The 6,703-nt window shown below is 38.8% G+C and overlaps 1 long non-coding RNA gene across 1 annotated transcript; it reads right to left on the reverse strand.

Moving 5' to 3' along the window:
- Positions 1–2,893: 2,893 nt before the first annotated feature.
- Positions 2,894–5,640, reverse strand: LOC131016586 (uncharacterized). The gene is made up of 2 exons (XR_009099095.1): positions 5,505–5,640; positions 2,894–3,108 (listed from the first exon to the last, which is right to left on the reverse strand). It is a non-coding gene; the product is annotated as an uncharacterized LOC131016586 (long non-coding RNA).
- Positions 5,641–6,703: the final 1,063 nt, after the last annotated feature.

A 6,703-nucleotide genomic window follows, 5' to 3' on the forward strand; every position in this document is an offset into this window, starting at 1 on the left:
TAAATATTTCTTTTAATTGAAGCGCTGCTAATTATAACATAAGGATGTTATAATTAATGAGTAATGACGAGAGATAATAATTGTTATATTGATTAACAATCAAGAGAGATGAACATTAGAGATACTAATGTTTCATAAAAGAGATTAGATTATTAATCGAGGTTTCTTTTATAACTTCTCACCAATTCTTCATAACGATGAAGGTCCTTTTGGGAAGTAACGACTTGAGGGAGAGAGTGACGTTACTCATTGATACAGAGACACAACGAGGTGGGCATTACTTTCATATATATCAAATGAGTTTAAATGTTACGTTCAAGCAAGTTATTTCATGACTAAATTAATTGAAGTTATTTCAAATATTGTCTTGCCATAAAATATTTAAATTTCAGTATGATATCTATCTGATGTCACTTTTATTATGCAATCGAATTCGGGTCCTGAGCAGTTGATAGCTATCCTGCCAGGACTAGTGTACACCAGTGACCGTGAGTCATCTAGCGGGTTGGCCGGTCAAGTGACCGTGAGAGGTGGCCACCTCTCCGGCACACAGTTTCAGATATGATAGATTACAAAAGAACTTAGTCTGATCAGACGAACTTTAAGAATCACAAATGAACTTAGTAAGCTTGGGCCTTTTTAGCGAAAAACTCCCTTGCTGTACTGATTATGATGGCATGACAATTTATAGTTTTGAAGCATGTATTTTTATACCTAGGCATATGTGCCCACTGAGTGCTTTTGTACTCAGCCCTGCATATGTTTTCTAAATGTGCAGGTTGAGCTGATGTGATGATGGTGCTGCAATGAGCGGAGTCTCTAGGGTTGTTAATAAATAGTTAACCTGTCTAGAATATGTCTTCATACATATGTCTAGCTACTTTCCGCTGCAAGATGTTGTTGATGTTATAGTATGTTATGTCATACTTTGAGTCTTAAGAGAATGGTTTCATACGATGTATAACTTGATTAATGATATTAATTAACTTTTATGCAGTCTTTCATAGACTGTTTTCAATTGAGTATTAATGAATAAAAATGACGAGTTTTATTAAGATGAGTAAGTTTTACGGCTATAAATGACGCCCCTTTTCTTCCCCTTCTTCTTTAACCCCATCCCTAGTCGTGGATCACTCGGCCTAACTATCCCTAGTTAGGGCGGGCTGTGACATGAATTGACTAAAAGGTCGAAACGAAATGACCTAATAGTCTGAAGTTGTTTGGTTTTTTCAAATGAAAGTTTAAATATAAAGGTTTAGAAACCCATATATGACGACCACTGAGATTTTAGTCATGTGGACTGGCCAGGCCCAACACAATTACTTCTCAGTCACACGGAATACTTTTCCGAACATGGTGACTCTCTGTTCATTGGCTGCAAAAGATACTTCTGGTCTAAAGTCTCCACTTTCTTCTTAATATTCAAAATCTATCCTTGAGAATGTTTGGGAGATTCTCAAGCTTGAAGTCTGATTTCTAAAACCGATATCCTTCCTCAAAATCTTCTATATGCGAAGTAAGATTTCTCAACTGTAATCAAGCTTACTCAACAATCTTCCTCTAAATGATCTTAATGCAGTACTTTTATACTTGCATTCATTCTCAAATGCTTGTTTCCAACCATGTAATTTGAAGCACTCTCTCGTGCCCTTGTGAAACACCTTTAACAAGGAAATAGATTTTTGCTTCTCTTAGCATCTTTACAAAGTATGTGTTACCGCACATAATATTAAGTCATGGAATGACCTTAGTCAACGCTTTCATTCTGGTTACTAAACTAAATGTCTAATCCAAGACGTTCTAACTGGGGCAATGTCTCTAATAGGCTAAGGTATGTATACCTAATAGTATAAAGTCGTTGTCGATACTTTGGCTCTTGTTGAACTCTGAACCATCTTACACAATGCGTATTTTTTTTTAATCATAATGGTTGGTAATTGTTAATTACCTATGCCACAACTCATCTTTTCGATTCGTAGCAGGTGATCGTAATCAATAGGAATTCTCCATGGTGTTCCCGTCTAATGCAATAGGTAATTGTTATAAGAAGCTTCTGAATATCTGAAACTATAAGCTGACAATTCTAATCGTATTACTATAACATCATTATACAAAGCATTTTGACCCCTCGTAAGTCTAACTCTGAAGTTCATACATGAATCATGAAGGTTATCCTCAAGCCATAGCTAGTGATAATCGAGGCTAGAAGCGAGTCTCAGCTTATTAGGGATTAGCTAATTGATTACATAAGTCGCACTCATCGCTATAAGAAATATCATACTTAAACTATCATCGAATAAGATAATAGTCGATTAGGTGCTCCGTCTCGCGTGAACAACCTGAATGAAGAACTATGTCTGCGTCAGTGATTCGTGCGTGGCACTCCGCTTGCACTATTTTCATTGGATTCTCTTCCTCTTTCTTAGTTCTTCACCATGGCTATAGTGAAATATAATTGAGTTTCTAGCTTCTATTGTTCTTCTCGTAACAGTGATCATGCATTCTTAACGCATCTAAGTTCATTGAGTTATCTAATCAATCAATAAAACATAAAACTTGAATGTAAGCATCAGTACATTCATATAGAACGTGAACTTCTCAATGTTTTAAAATCATTACCACCTTCTTTCTTGCTGAGCATGACGATGTGATGAAGTGATGAGCTTTGGTTGACTGACTCATATATACTAGTGATCATACTAGAAAAATTGGTTAACTCTAGGGTTCAAAGCAAATAAACCTCGCTCTGATACCACTCTGTCACGACCGGCCCTAATTAGGGATAATTAAGCCGGGGAAACCGTGACTAATGGAGGGAGATTAGAAGCGGGGTAGAAAGGGAAATAATCAAACAAGGAAGGATCGCATTTCATCATTGTTAACAAAAGGGATATTTATAATATAACGGAGATTTAGTCGTATAGACTCAAATAACTAGTAAGTTCGGATAACTCCGACTTAGCCAAAATAACATAAAACTTCTGAGTACGCAGCGGAATAAGGTTCTGATTACATGTATGAAGACATGTATCCCCAGAGTTCATTAATACATAAGGATAAGACAAAAGACTCCGGTCGTCACTTCATCACCATCGACAGCTACTCAACCTGCACATTTAGAAATATATGCAGGGCTGAGTACAAAAGTACTCAGTGGGCATGTATGCCTAAGTATAAAAATACATGCTTCAAAACTGTAAATTATCATGCCATCATAAACAGTACAGCAAGGGAGTTTTTCGCTAAAAAGGCCCAAGCTTACTAAGTTCATTTGTGATTCTTAAAGTTCGACTGCAGTCTAAGTTCTCTTGTAATCTATCATATCTGGAACTGTGTGCCGGAGAGGTGGCCACCTCTCACGGTCACTTGACCGGCCAACCCGCTAGATGACTCACGGTCACTGGTGTACACTAGCCCTGGCAGGATAGCTATCAACTGCTCAGGACCCGAATTCGATTGCATCATTGGCAAAGTCAAAGCAGATAGATATCATACTAAAATTTAAACATTTTATGGCAAGACAATACTTGAAATAACTTTAACTCAAATATTTTGTAACGAAATAACTTGCTCAAATGTAACATTAAACTCATTTGATAGATCTATAAAACTGAAATTAACAGTTAAATCATCTCATGCATTCATTCGTATAAGAGGCCTACGACACGCAGGGGATCTCTATATACGTATAGTAAAAGTAATGCCCACCTGTATAGGCAAAGCCTGTCGTTTATCCTTATTTCTGAATCGGAATAGCAGTGCTAATCCTTCTGATGCTCAAAGCCTACAAGAAATCTATTCTTAATAGGTCTCCTTGAATCTAATCTTAAGTCACGGTGAAGTGCTTAATATTCTATGATTCACTTAGCCGGATTTTCAAAATTTAATGAATAAATAATTGAAAACATTTCTCTTGAGTTAAGAACACCAACAATATTCTTACTCATCTTTCTTTAATAATTGGAATTATAATTAAAACCAATTAAATACTTAAATACTCTTATTGCAAAAATAAATGTAATTTCATGTCATGCTTAGCATATAATAAGTAAGTACTTAAAATATGCACATAATAATAATATAATATTATTATGAAAATTTTCCTTTAAATAAATTAATCAAACTAAAAATAGTTCAATTAATTAAAATAGGGTAGCCCAATTAATTAAATTAATCAAGACAGCTCATTAAATAAAATTGTAATAGGGCCCTGTCTCATTAAAATCGGCCCAAGTGATAAAAATACAGCCCATTTTATAAAAACACGGCCCAAACTATGAGCCCAACTTATTGGCCCAAGCCAAAACCTTACCTGCACTCTCTCTCTCTCTGTAAACGAAAAACACACACACACACACATGAAAAAAATGCTTTCTCTCGGTCTCTCTCTCTCTCTTACCGACACCAAAATTCGCCCCCTTTCCAGCCGGAACCCACCGTCGCGGCTCTCTCTCTCTCCGGCGAAGCAGCGGAGTCCGCCGCATCAACCGAAAAGACCAGCCGCCTCCCTCGGCCCCTCTTTCTTCTCGAAGTTTCACCGCCGCCGGAGCTCCATTCCCTTCACTCAAATTCAGGCTCGCCGAGCCCTTGCTCAACTCACCACCTTCCCTCTCCGGCAACCGCAGCGGTGCCACGGCCGCCGCCCTCTTCTCTGCCTAAATCAGCCACCACCGCCATCTCTCTCTCTTTCCCTTTAAGGTCCGACAACTGCACAGCCTGGGGCTGCCGCCGCCGCCGCTCCCTCTGACTTTCCTTCTACTCCTGGCGACTGCTCGGCCATGAAGCCGTCGCCGCCGCTGTGTCTACAACCTCTGAGCCCGCGGCGAACAACAGCAGCAGACGAAGCCCACTGCCACCGCCGAACGCCCTCTGAAACTCCGGGCGTCGACACGGCCACCAGCCGCACCGCCCCTCTCTCTGCACTCCGACAACTATAGCAACGTCGCCATCGACAATGCTACAGCCTCCCTCTCTCTTTCTCCTGGGTCTGATCGGCAGCAGCTGAGCCGCCGCCGACGCTCATCCCTCTCCTCTGCTCAACCTTGGCCGATGGCACCACCATCGGCGCCCTCAAATTCCCAGCGAGTAGCAGCCACCAAGCTGCCACCACCGCCGCCCATTTCCCTTCTGTTCTCCCTCGTCTCTGGCAGTGGCGAACCACCACCACCACCTCTCTTTCGACTCTACTCACACACATAGCCAGAGGTAATTTCGAGCTCAGAAACAAGGAGTAAAAATCGAAGCTTCAAGACAAGTTTCCTCCCCTTTTTATTCATTTACTCAACATGAAAAATCATTCAATACTAGCTTATACACATATGTGTGTATGTACAGAATATGTATACAAAAATTACATGTGTTATAAAATCTGTTCAAATGAAAATTTGTGAATGTATGAATGCGTGAGTTTCTTGTTGGGCAGCTGAACAACTTCATACATAAAATGGCTTGGGTTTCTAAATCATAATTTGTAATGAAGTAAGCAGGGGAGTTAAAGATGAAACCTTGAGTTTGAGTGAGCTGCTCAAAATCTGAAATGGTCGTTGCTTGGTTGCTCTGCTATTCTTGGCGAGAGAGTGTTGTGTGGGATGAAGGAGGACTTTGGATGATGAGATAAAGGGATGCACAGGGTGGGGTGACTGCATGGCTATGCTGTTGCTCTTTCAAGAGTAGATGTGTGAATGAAAGAAAATAGAGTGTAGGAAATAGACTTTGATTGTGTGAATGAAGGAAAAAGTAGTTGAATTGGCAGAGAAGTTTGGGCATTTGATTTCCTCTGCCAAGCGTGACATAAAGCCTGAATTTTGGGCGGCTTGATTGGAGAAATGGGGTGGCCATGGCTGTAGAGTGGGCGGCTATGAGACATAGGGTGGGCGGCTATGATTGGACAATTTAAATCCCTCAGTATAAAATTGTCGAAACTGTAATACTACTTCAGGGTTTGCTAATTAAAAGCTCGTGAAAATGCTCAAATGCTCAAATGCTCAATTTCATAAATATGCAATGCAAAAGAATTTAAATGATTAAATTTACAAATGCTTTTGTAAATCATTTTTGTTGGAATTAAAAATAAATTCTTTTTCCGGCGTGAATTATCTTAAATCTAAATTCAAAATTATTCTAAACTTAGCTCGAGGAAACGGGGTGTTACATTAAGTAATTATAAAAATGAAACCTAGTTCCATCTCGCTTAAATAATTAACGTGACTTTGCTAAGTCAGTTATAAATCTAAAATTATAAATTATTGACTGGCTCAATAATTCGATTGCGATCATAACATGCAATTGCATTAAATTCAAATATCTAGGCTAAGTTAATAGGAAATTAATCACTGGATTAAAAATAACTGAGGATGCAATAATTTAAATATCGCATTTACTAATCTTAATCATAAAATAAAATAGCGGGCTACTACACAACGGCAATTGACGTCGCTATTTACCGGCGGTATGTGGCCACTGCTAATCACCGGTGCCGGTGACATTTGGCGATAGCACCACCGCCATCCGGCCAAAATTTCCGACGGCGGTGCCGCCGCCGCTAATTGCCGTCGGTAATTTATTTTTTTTGTATCCTTTTTTTTGGTTTTCTTTTTTTTTTTTTTTCTTTTGTTCATTTATCATCTAATAAGTTGGTCAAAGATAATAATACAAAAATATTAAAATTAAATATATATTGAAATACAATTGAAAATTTAAACAT

This window comes from Salvia miltiorrhiza, chromosome 3, assembly GCF_028751815.1.
Source record: "Salvia miltiorrhiza cultivar Shanhuang (shh) chromosome 3, IMPLAD_Smil_shh, whole genome shotgun sequence".
NCBI lineage: Eukaryota > Viridiplantae > Streptophyta > Magnoliopsida > Lamiales > Lamiaceae > Salvia > Salvia miltiorrhiza.